The sequence below is a fragment of the Eumetopias jubatus genome, unplaced genomic scaffold (genome assembly GCF_037043125.1).
Source record: "Eumetopias jubatus isolate StellerSeaLion01/CBP00866 unplaced genomic scaffold, mEumJub1_p1.0 scaffold_7, whole genome shotgun sequence".
NCBI lineage: Eukaryota > Metazoa > Chordata > Mammalia > Carnivora > Otariidae > Eumetopias > Eumetopias jubatus.
In genome coordinates, this window is record NW_028274813.1 from 44,610,278 (window position 1) to 44,622,876 (window position 12,599).

Genomic DNA, 12,599 nt, shown 5'->3' on the forward strand with positions numbered 1-12,599 from the left:
CCTGTCAAAATCAACAATCTTCAATAATTACCTCAAAAACCATTTCTACCATGAAGTCGATTGTTTGTTGAACTAAATATAGTAACTAATTTAGGAAAAAACCCACAAAACTTCTATTAAACCAATATCATTAGAGAAAAATTAGAAAATACAAGCGAAAGGAAGAAAATGTCTATTCCCCAAGAAATACATCGTGACATTTTTGGTTATCTGTTTCCCTATCTCTGGAGGAATTCTCTGGCCCCATAGCTTTTTTAGGAACCCTAAAGAATGATAGAATTACACCCATTTTTTCAGGTAATAAAAATTCCAACCTAGTCGAATGTCAAAACTTCAATATCTTACTTCCTTTAAGGCTCCCTCCCTCATCTCTCTCTTTCCTCCCACTCCACTTCCATCAAATCCACATCAGGCTGGGAACCCACCATGGGGGTGGGGATGGGGTGTGGTCTGTCCCTCATTATCACCCTCCTGCCTTGCTCCCCCATTCACTAGTTGTCTCTAGGCCCTCGGATTGGTGGAGGGGGGCAATGACTCATTAACCTGGTACAGATGTAATCTGGAGTGGGCGCCCTCTGGGCTAGGGCTAATGTTAAGTATCAATTCTTTTTCCTCATGGCATGCTTCTGTGAGTTCCTTGCCAATTTCCACTGGGGATTTTGGCTGGAAGTCCCCTGACATGGGTCATGTTTTCTGTGGCTAGTGGCTTTAGAAACGCCCCTCCCTGCTCTTGGCTTCTGGTAGTGAGCTCTGTCCCTGGCACCTCGCTTCTGCAGATTGCATCTTGAGCTGTGTCCCCTGTTTGGCTCCCTTCCTCAGGGTTCATACTGGCCCCCAAGAAGCATGCATCTTTGCCTTGCTGCCATCAGGGAGGGTACAGTTTGCTTCCTCCGCCATCAGGGGCAGCTCTCAGATCTAGCCCCTGCATACTTCTCTGACCCCATTTTGGCCCGTTCTCCTAGCGCACTACACCTGAGCCATGCTGGGCTTATTTTTGTTCTTTAAACACGCCAAGCTCAAACGTTCTCACTAGCTGTAGCTTCTTCCTGGGAAGATTGCCCACTCTCCCTTTTCTGTACCCACCTTCCAATTGTCATTTGGCTGGCTCCTTTATTCTGAACCGAGCTTAAATGTTGCTTCTCACAGAGACTTTCCCTGATCATTCAGGCTAAGGTAGCAACACCTTCACCATTATAACCCATCTGTTCCAATTCTCTGCCTAGTGCTGACCACCATCTGATAGTTTTCTAATTTATGTAACTGGTCAGAAGGACTCTCAAAAGTAATCATGTAAAGACAATTTTGGGGTTTTTTCAAAACTTGTTACCTCTGTTTCCCATCAAACCTCTCTTTTTTTCCTCTGGCTAAAAGGCTTGCTTGGTGATCTATCTCCATTATAGTTCAGTCGCTTAGGTGTTACAAGTGCCTTTTTCCGTCACTAAGATTCAGTTCTGTTCATTTTATTATTTTATTTTGTTTTATTATTATTTTTAAATATTTTATTTATTTATTTGACAGAGAGAGACACAGCGAGAGAGGGAACACAAGCAGGGGGAGTGGGAGAGGGAGAAGCAGGCTTCCCGCCGAGCAGGGAGCCTAATGCGGGGCTCGATCCCAGGACCCTGGGATCCTGACCTGAGCCGAAGGCAGACGCTTAACGACTGAGCCACCCAGGCGCCCACTTCTGTTTGTTTTAAAAATTCAGTCTCATATTTGATTCAAACCTCTTCTTTCCTTCAGCACATCCTACACTTGTGGCTCTGGGAGGGGCACGAAGGAGCATTTATCCTCAAGTTCTCTCTTATCTTGCCACTGGTGCTTCCCCCCCTGGTGTTGGGGATGCGAGGGTGGAGACAGAAAAGACGTTAGCTTTGACTCTAAGCTGCTGGATCGATTTCCTTTCTTGCGCGTGCACACCTTGCTGGTAAGTAGGTTGCTGTTCTTTTGGATGTCATTGCTTCTCTATTGAACACTGACCGGCCATGAGTGCCCAGAGTAGGGCAAGCCTTCAAATGCTGATTTTTCCCTAGAAGTCATCTTCTGCTTTGTAGGGTTTCTTCATGATTACCCTTTCTATAACTTCTGTTTTATTTGAATTAATAATGATCTTTTGTCCCCATTTTCTTAGTTTCCAATGTAGTTATTATTTTTTTCCCTAAATACCTTCAATGGATTGCTTAAATGCCTAGCAATTCTTCCAAATGCTTCAACAAATAAAATCTGCCCGTTCCAAAAGATTCGAATAAGAAAGGGGAGTTGAAATAACGTATATTTAAGTAATTTGCAGTTAAATAATAATTCCCAGTGAAAGTAAAAAAGAAAATCTATAAGGTTTTCTTTTTCTTCCCCCTTCTTGGAGACCTCCTTCCCTACCTTCTGTCCTCCCTCTAAAGTCTGTACTGGATGCTCCGCAGACGTGAGTGTGTCATCCAGAAGCCTTCCTTGCTTGCTTCTTCGTTGGAGCCCCTTGCTTGGATCCCATGTATTCCCTATTTTGTTAACCCATTTTGCTATAGCTCATGGTACATGGGAGGAGAGCTTTCGTATTTCTGAAAACATTTTTGCTCCATCCTCACAATTGATCAGTGGTTTGGCAGCTGTCCTGGATGTTTTCTGTTTGCCTCTCCAGAATCCCTCTCCACCCTTCTCCACCCTGGCTCTGCCCCCCAGGAGGCTGAACTTGAGGAAAGACATCAACTGGCTCCCTTGCCTTCTGGTTTCTGCTTGAGATCAGCCAATCTCTGGGGAGGATGGAGAGGGAAGACAGGTACTTATTCCCTCAATCAGTCCTTTAGGGTCTCCGCAGGCTATGGCCCTCCATTGAAAATCATTCATCCACTCGATGGGGCGCCTGGGTGGCTCAGTTGGTTAAGCAACTGCCTTCGGCTCAGGTCATGATCCCGGAGTCCTTGGATCGAGTCCCACATCAGGCTCCCGGCTCACTGGGGAGCCTGCTTCTCCCTCTGACCCTCTCCCTTCTCATGCTGTTTCTCTCTCTCAAATAAATAAATAAAATCTTTAAAAAAAAAAAAAGAAAGAAAGTCATTCATCCACTCGAGACAGTCTTCTCTTTCTGAATCCTGGTAACCCCCCCTCCCCTCCTTCCTTAGGCTTTAGTGATGGAAACAGCAGAGCTTTCAGGACAGAGGTATCTCTTCCTAGCCTGTAGTAATAGCCCTTTATCAAAGGACTCAAATTATCTTAATTGAGAGTGCCATCTCTTTTCTGGGTTTCAATTCTAGAGTGGAAATGATTTTCCCTCAGAATTTTAAGGGCATTGCTCCTCCAGCTGCACTATGCTGTTAAGAAGTCTGATGCTAGTCTGACTGCAATTTTGTTGTAAGTTAAGTTTTTCCTTTGGGGTCTTCTCCTTATTTTTGATATTGTGGAATGTCTCTGTGATGTGATTTGGTGTGGATCTGGTTTCATTCATTGTGCTAGATATTTGATGGACTATTTGAACCTGGAAATTCATATTTTTCAGTTCAAGGAAAAATGTTTTCCTATTATTTGTTTGGTAACCTTCATATTTTTCCTCTCTCTAGAACTCTTACTGGTTTGGATGGTGGACTACTTGCTCTGATTCTCTAATTTTCTTATCTTTTCTATTGTTCATCTCTCTATCTTTTTTTTGTTCTTTTTCTGGGAGAGTTACCTCAACTTTCTCTTCCACCCCACTTGGTGATTTTAAAATTTCAGTTACATATTTAAAAGTCATACAAGGTTTTTAAAAAGATTTTATTTATTTATTTGACAGAGAGAGACACAGTGAGAGCAGGAACACAAGCAGGGGGAGTGGGAGAGGGAGAAGCAGGCTCCTGGCTGAGCAGGGCGCTGATGCGGGGCTTGATCCCAGGACCCTGGGATCATGACCCGAGCTGAAGGCAGATGCTTAACTGTTGAGCCACACAGGTGCCCCTAAAAGTTTTATTAGTAAGATTGAACAGTAAAGCAAGGAAGACAAAATTTCTTCATAGTCTACAAAATATTTTATAAACACTTTATATCTCAACAAAGGACTTTTATCTGAGAATAGGCAGCTAATAGCATTTCTACAAATAAATATTTTATGAATACATTTAAAAAGAAACTACAGGGGCGGCTGGGTGACTCAAGCGGTTAAGCCTCGGACTCTTGATTTTGGCTCAGGTCATGATCTCAGGGTTGTGAGATCAGCCCTGCATAGGGTTTTGCCCTGGGAATGGAGCCTGCTTGAGATTCTCTTTCTCCCTTTTCCGCTGCCCCTCCCCCACTCTCTCTCTCAAAAAAAGTAAACAAAAAATAATAGAAATTTTAAAAAGTGAGACAACTGTGCATGGTTTAAAAAAAAAAGTGCTACAGTTGACCCAGCAACACAGGTATGAAACGTGTGGGTCCATTTATATGTGGATTTTTTTTGATACAGTATAGTACTATAAATGTATTTTCTCTTCCTTATGATTTTCTTAATATTTTCTTTTTATCTAGTTTATTGTAAGAATATGGTATATGATACATATATATCATATATGTTAATTAACTGTTTATGTTACTGGTAAGGCTTCTGGTCAACAGTAGGCTATTACTAGTTAAGTTTTTGGGGGAGCCAAAAGTTATTCATGGATTTTTGACTGTGCAGGGGGTCTAACCTCCGTGTTGTTCAAGGGTCAACTCTATATTTGTGTATCAAATCATCATGTTGTACACCTTAATCTTACATGTTGTATATCAATAATATGTCAATAAAACTGGGGAAAACATTTTAATATATATTAGTTTCATTTCAATCTATTTCCACATATAGAAGACAATTATATATGGTATGTATCCAATTTCATGAGTAACATAATATATACATTCTTTATTTAAAAAAACTATTCATAAATGTAGCTTTATAATATTTTTCTGAGTGCTTATATCATGGTTTACTCAATAATTCTCTTGTTGTTGGATATTTTGGTTGTTTCCAAAATTACTGCTGAAGATATTTTTGTGCAAAAGAATTTTTCCATGCTTTGGATTATTTTTAAGAGGGTTATTATACTGAACTGGACTGTCAGCAGGTACGGACAAGGGAACCATGCCAACAATGAATTTATTTATTTAAAGTACTGCCTAATTTGATTTACAAAGTTGTTATCTTTATTTTTAAATTTGCTTTTCCTTGATTACTAGAGAGACCTGAATCTCATATATTTTGTTAGTCACATACAACTGTATATTTTGTGATCCTATCTTTTGTCCATTTATCAGCTGGTTTTTTAGAATTGATTTTAGTGAGTTTTCAATGTACTTATTAATCCTTTGTCTTTTTTTATTTTGCTGGGAATATTTGTTTCCTCTTTTATTTATTTACTGTCTTAAAATTTGTATTTATTTATTTGTAATGTTGAATCTGTTGATTGGGTGGGGTTTTGTGTGTGTGTGTGTGTGTGTGTGTGTGTGTGTATGTGATGTAACTCACTGCTTTTTAGTTTAAAAAGTTTCATTTAAAAAGACACCCATGCCCAGAGATTTGACAACCCTATGTGTTCTTTTATCATTTTATGGTTAACCTTGGCTTGACCTAATTATATAATATAAAGAGAGAATTTAAATTATTAAACATACCTCAACAAAGCTTTTAACATATCTAAAATATTTTTTCCCAATAATTTGGGATGCTTCCTTTAGAAAGTGTTCAATTCTTATATAGAATGTGGTCTTTTTCTGACATAATTGTTCTACTACATTGTTAATGCTTGTTGATTTTTGTGCCTCAATCATATTTAGAATTACTACAGGTTTATAAGATGTTTTCCAATCTCAATAAGGCTAATTTCTTTTCATCGTTCTTTATTTTCACATATTTACTTGGCATTTTCATGTATTTATTGTTTAAGGTGAACTCTAAAATAATTTAGTTCCAAATCACATTGGGATGTTGATTACAATCATGCTAATATAAATTAATTTGGGGAAAATGACATTTTTTAAACTTCAGTCAAGGAAAATCTTTGTTACATCTTCTATATTTCTCAGTGAGGTGGTTCAATTTTGTCCATATTGGTAGCACACATTCCTTGTTGAAATTTCTGGGGATTCATTTTAATCCATCTCTAGTCATGGGATTAGCTCATGATAGAGATGATAGATCATGAGAGTACTCAGGATAATGAAGAACCTGACCCAGGGAAGGCTGTACAGCTGAGCCTCACTGAACTTGGAATATGTCCTGGGAACTAGAAGCACCTTGCTTCAGCTACACAGACTGAATTTTCTGGTTTTCACCTCAAATGCAGAAGTTTGTTGATCCTCCACGCTTAGGGTAATAAAGCACCTCCCTGCCTCATTCCACTGCTCCTATGGTTGAACCACCTGGCCATGTACTCCGCTAATGTCATCTCAATTTCACTGCTTTGACTTGCTCAAAACCAATCTGAGTTTCCTTTACCCATGGCCCATGTTAGCCCCTCCTGCCTCATAACCACTCTCACATTATCAGTTCAGATTCAGTTCCCTTTACATCCCTGAGGGCCTGGGGGGTTATAGTAGCTCGTGGCTACCCCGGCGTCCTGCACCTTCCCCATTAGCTTCCTGCAGCCCTGCCCACAAGATGCCAACAGGCCAGGACGCTGTACCTGCCTCAGGCCTGGCCTGGCTACGATGCAGCCCAGCTTCCGAAGGTGAGAATTCACGTAATGTTGGAGGTGAGAGGTGGAACCTCATTACTGTTCTACTAGGCTGCGGCCTTCTCTGAGAAAGAGAAATGGAGCGCATCCAAAAGAACTGGAGGGAAATAGGTTCTTTAAAAATTAGGAACTTTTTACTTTAAAAAATTATAAAATGTTTCTAATACAAAAATGTGTAAAGATTTTTAAAGTGTACAATTTTAAGATTAACCACAAAAGAGTATAAAATTCAAAGATTAACAAATGAAAAAACATACCCGCACACTCATTATCTGGCCTAATTCCCACACGTAGAAGCCTTGAGACTGGTGCGCCATGCTGGCTGAATAGCACCTTCATAACATGAGGGTTTGCTATGTTATGTCTGCAAAAGTTGGCTCTTTTTTTCATGTTTTCCGAGCCCGTGGCATTGCTAGACTCCCAGTGTCAGGTTCTGTGATGTCTCAGGACTAATGAGGTGGCTTAGGAAGACTTGAAGAATAGATACAAGTAGCAAGCAAGCAGTGCCCATTTGGACTGTTGATCTTACAGAGTTTGAATACTTTCCCATTCTTGTTTAGGAAAAGAAGCAGTGCCTGTGGTGGGGGGTGGGGAGTGGTTACTTGGCTTTTGCTTAGGCACGGTTTTGATCTACTCCTAACTTGTGTTATCTATGCTTTTGCCTCACTCTGAGATTCCACGTACTCCTGGGTTCTGCTTACTGCTTTCTCTTTAGTGACTCCGCACTTGTGGGCTTGCCCACTGTTGCCGAGTGTCTGTATGTATCTCCTGTTCAGAGACAAAGAATCTGTGTGGTCTGCTTGAGGATGTTGTCCTGCTGCGCTACAGCATTGCCCTGGGGGCTGTCTCCTCTGTACCTAGCTCCTCTTCTTTCCAGTCTGTTCTGATGACAAACTTCCATAAACCCATGCAACTTGAGCACGACTCTGTTCCTTGTCACCCTAGTGAGCCTGAATAACCCACACACGGGTCAAATGGGCAGAATCTCTAATAAAGGAAATTTGAGAAGAGTATGTTCCATAGAGAGAATGAAGTACAGAGGACGTTCAGATTACAACTTCAGGTAATCCAACGTGCAAAGTTCTCAGAGAAGGTTAAACACCCATGCTGGTGCTTAAAAGGTGGCTAATTAATGTCTTGAAATAATTGTTGGTGTTTTACTTTTGTATTCCCTTCTTCCTCCATACTGTGAAAGTGGTGAGGCCATTTAGGCTTCCTTGCTTGAGTATTTTTGCTGGCAGGACCCAGGAAGAAGAAGCCATTTGAGGTCAACAGTTCTCCTTGCCTTTTGTGAAAGTCGTAACTGCATTGAAGAGACTCTGCTGGGTGTCCCAGAGAGGGAGGGTGGTGAGTGAGGGCTGTGGGGTTGGGGAGAAAAAGAAGAGTTAGTGCTTAGTCTCCCAAATTGGAAAGGGATCAGAGGTCTCTGGGTCTTGCAGACAGTGGCCCCCTGTGCCCTGCTCTGTGGGCCCTGGGGAGGTGGTGACATGGTAGAGAGGACGACCCCAGGGTGCCTGGAGGGACCAGAGTTTCTAGCCTTGGCAAGACTTCTAAGAGCTGTCCGTTCTGCTGCCGTGAGGACATACAATTCCAAAACTCTAGGGTGACACTGGATAATATCTGATACATAATCTTTCACTAATTGAGTGGAAGGGGAATTAGAGTCAGAATTAAGTGATTTAAAAACAGTAAAGGGGGTGGCTGGGTGGCTCAGTCAGTTAAGCATCTGCCTTTGGCTCAGGTCAAGATCCTGGAGTCCCGGGATCGAGCCCCGAAGCAGGCTCCCTGTTCAGCAGGGGAGTCTGCTTCTCCTTCTCCCCACCACCCCACTGCTTGTGCTCTCTCTCTCTTGCTCTCTCTCTCAAATAAATAACATCTTTTAAAAAAATAAAAAACAATAAAGAACAACAACAAAAGAACATAGCACCTTCTCTATGACCCAGCAATTTCACTCCTTTTTTTTTTTTTAAGATTTTATTTATTTATTTGACACACAGAGAGAGACAGTGAGAGGAAACACAAGCAGGGGGAGCCGGAGAGGGAGAAGTAGGCTTCCTGCGGAGCAAGGAGCCCGACGCGGAGCTTGATCCCAGGACCCTGGGATCATGACCTGAGCCGAAAGGAGACACTTAATGACTGAGCCACCCAGGCGCCCCAGCAATTTCACTCCTAAATATTTACCTAAAAGAAATGAAAATATGTGTTCACAAAAAAGCCTTGTACAAGAATGTATGCAGCAGATTTATCCATAATAGCCCCAAACTGGAAATAACCTAGATGTCCATCAATAGGAGGATGGAACACAGATTATGATATATTCATGTGATGGAATGTTACAGAGCAATAAAAAGGAGTTAACTTCTAATACAACAACAATAACATGGGCAAATCTCAGAGACATGCTGAAAGAATCCAGATATGAGAATGCATATTGTATGATTTCAATGCTATGATACTCTGGAAAAGACACATTTAATCTGTGATGACAGACTCAGTGATGGCTTTGGGCTGGGGATTAGGAAGGGGGAGAGTGAAACTTTTGGGGGTACTGTAAACATTGAACACACTGATTACGGGTGGTTACCTCAGTGTATAATTTTGTCTAAGATCATAGTGCACTTAAAATGAGTACATTTTATTTTTTGTAAGTCATACTTTAATAAAGTTGTTTTTAAAAATGAATAAATTATTGATGCATGCAGCAATGTGGAAGAATCTCAAAGAGTAAAGTGCCAAAACATTATGCTGAGCCAAACAAGGAAACACAAAGAATGCATATGTTTCTATTTAATGAAATTCAAGAACAGGTGAAACTAATCTATGGTACTGGAAAGCAGAACGGGTTGTTGCCCATGGCGGTGGGTCATGAGGGAATTAAGTGGGGTGGTGGCAATGTTCTCTGTCTTGTGTGGTGGTGGTTATTACATGGACTTATGTGTGTATCGAAAGTCCTCATACTCTTAAAATCTATGTTTTTCACCAGCTTTAAATTTTACCTTTATGTGATTTTATGAAAAAAAAGACACATAAGAACAATAACAATAAAGACATATTTTGCACACATGAAATTGTCGAGCGAGTCGTTTCTGTACATTGATTCTTCTTGTAAATGGTTGTGTAACAGGTATTTCCAGGGCAAAGGGCAAGGTGGATGACACAGCCACCCAATACGGAGAAGCCACATCCTACTAGACAATCCAATGCCCTTTACAGCATGCAGCTGTAACCCAGTGTGTTAGAACTGTGTATAGTGAGGGGTGCCTGGGTGGCTCAGTTGGTTAAGCGTCTGCCTTTGGCTCAGATCATGATCCCAGGTTCCTGGAATCCAGCCCCACATCGGGCTCCCTGCTCCGCGGGGAGCCTGCTTCTCTCTCTCCCTCTGCTGCTCCCCCTGCTTGCGCTCTCTCTCTATCTCTCTCTGTGTCAAATAACTAAATAAAATCTTAAAAAAAAAAGAAATGTGTATAGTGAACAAAAAATAACACCGATAGTCATCAGCTCCACTCTATACGGAAAGCAACTGGGAGTCAGACCTCACTCTGGAGGGACAAGAGCTGCCTTTTCCCAAAACCTTGGGCTGAGAAGGGCTCCTCCTCTAAGCACATGGCATGGGGACCATGAACCCCAGACAAACCTCGAACTCCGTCAACAAGAAAGAAGTGGGGTGGCTTTGGGGGCAACCAATACTTCCTGCTACACCTCCCATTCTTCCCAGCTCCATAGCTACTCTTTTCAAGTCCCATGTCAATGTCCAGATCCAAGTGCCACGCACAACCCCCAGGTGAAATGGCTTTTCCTTCCAATGTGCAAACCTCCTCTGGAAGGTGGGGAACCGCTGGCCCACAATTTTCTGTGCTCAGGGTTCTATCCTCTTGGAAGTGCCTCATTACTCAAGGCCAGGGCCCAGATCCTCCCAAAGCGTCATGGGCACCATATGATCTATGTAACTAGGATTACAGTTCACCTATTATTTCACATCTGTGGGAGAGCTCAACTTGGTTAAGTGCAAATTCACGATTGTCTAGGAGCTTTCCCTTTTATGTTACCACCATGTCTTTGAGTTTCCTAGTTATTGCTCCCCATGGGGGTGTGTGTGCGGTTTATGAGTTTCCTTGGCCATAGAAAGAGGACTGTCTCCCTGGCACGGGCTGGATGGGGTGCTGAGCAGAGTGGCAAACATGACTACCACTTGGATGATGGATGTGTGAAGATGGCCTGCTGCTGTCTGGCAGTTCTCAACAGACACAGTGAAAAAGAAAGCTGAGCTCAGGGGGAGGCCAGGCTATTCCCTGGAGATTGGCATGGCTGAGCTTGTTAGTGTGGGGGCTTGAAGATATCTTGAGCTCACATTCTCTTAACCGCTCAGCACCTCCCCTCCCCCCTTCCCACTACTGGCTTTCTTTATCTAGTCTAGGGGGCTGGAAATTTCTTTCAGGTGTGTATCTGAACTCCTTGGGTCCCATTCTCAGACTGCATGCTTTGTATTTTGTGTTTTGTTTTCTAATTCTCCAGTGGCTGACCTGTGCCTAGCCTTTTGGGCTGGGGGCATGGGCAGTGTGGGTGGAGTGGGCGCAAACTGATGGAAAAGACAAGTTGAACAAAGGAAGTCTGAGTGGGAGAAGGGGGGTGCAGGAGAGAGAGAGAAAGAGAACATAAGATTAATATTTCTTTGCAATATCATCCAGCCCCAGCCATATATACAAGTAGAAGTAGGAACTTAATTCAGTATGTACTACAAAATTACTCCCATGAGGTGGAAGGGTTGATGCAACTTCCAAAGAATACTGAGAATTGATTGAATGAGGATGGTATAGATCACTCGCTGCTTGTAAGGGTTCTCCAAAATGTCAAGTAAACCCATTATCTTCCTCACCAACTGCCTTGCCTATAGTTGATCTAATTAGCCCTTTGCCCTCATTAAAATGGGTGTATTCTTTAACTGATTACAGCGGTGTAATACTGTCTAAAGCAGTGCAAACAGCACTTTCTGCAATGATGGAAATATTCTATATCTACATTGTTCACCACAGTAGCCACCAGCCACATGAGGCTATTGAGCGTTTGAAATATGGCTAGTATAGCTGAGGAACTGAATTTTTAGTTTTATTTAATTTTATCAATTTAAATTTATTTACTTATTTTAAATATTTTATTTATTTATTTGACAGAAAGAGAGACAGCGAGAGAGGGAACACAAGCAGGGGGAGTGGGAGAGGGAGAAGCAGGCTCCCCAGGCTCCCCATGGAGCAGGGAGCCCGATGCAGGGCTCTATCCCAGGACCCTGGGATCATGACCTGAGCTGAAGGCAGAGGCTTAATGACTGAGCCATCCAGGTGCCCCTAATTTTATCAATTTAAATTTAAATAGCCATGTGACTACAGGTCTCCTCTACTAGACAATGCAGGTCTACAATTTACCTATGTGTTCTGGTAAAATGTGAAAGGGCTTCATACTGCCCCAGCTTCTGAGCAAATCAGTATTCCACACGATATAGAATGAATGCTCAATAAACCCTCATTGAAATACCTAAAATGCTACCCTTGAATGAAGTGGAGGGGCTTGGGTTTTATAATATAACAGCAGTTAAGGATTAAGGGGGGTTGGAGCAGAAAAAATTTCTCTTGCCAAGTCTCTCCATCTCCTCAGGTGAAATGCGGGACGTCCCTTCCAGAACCAAGGATGTGTTCTTGGGAGGCAGTTCCATTTTGTGTAGTAAGGTGCTACACATAGTTACCAGGTAAGGGAAAGCTACATTTCAAGCGAATCAGGAGAATAGCTTGTTGCTAAAAGGTAGGAGGACTTGGAGATTCTTGGTGATGAACCATCACTTCCCAAAGTGTAGACGGAATTTATTTATAAGAACCAAGCTGCATCTCATGGTCTGGCTTAGACAATTCCCCAAAAACTTTTCCCTGAATCCAGGAAACTGCACCCCTCATTAGATGATGA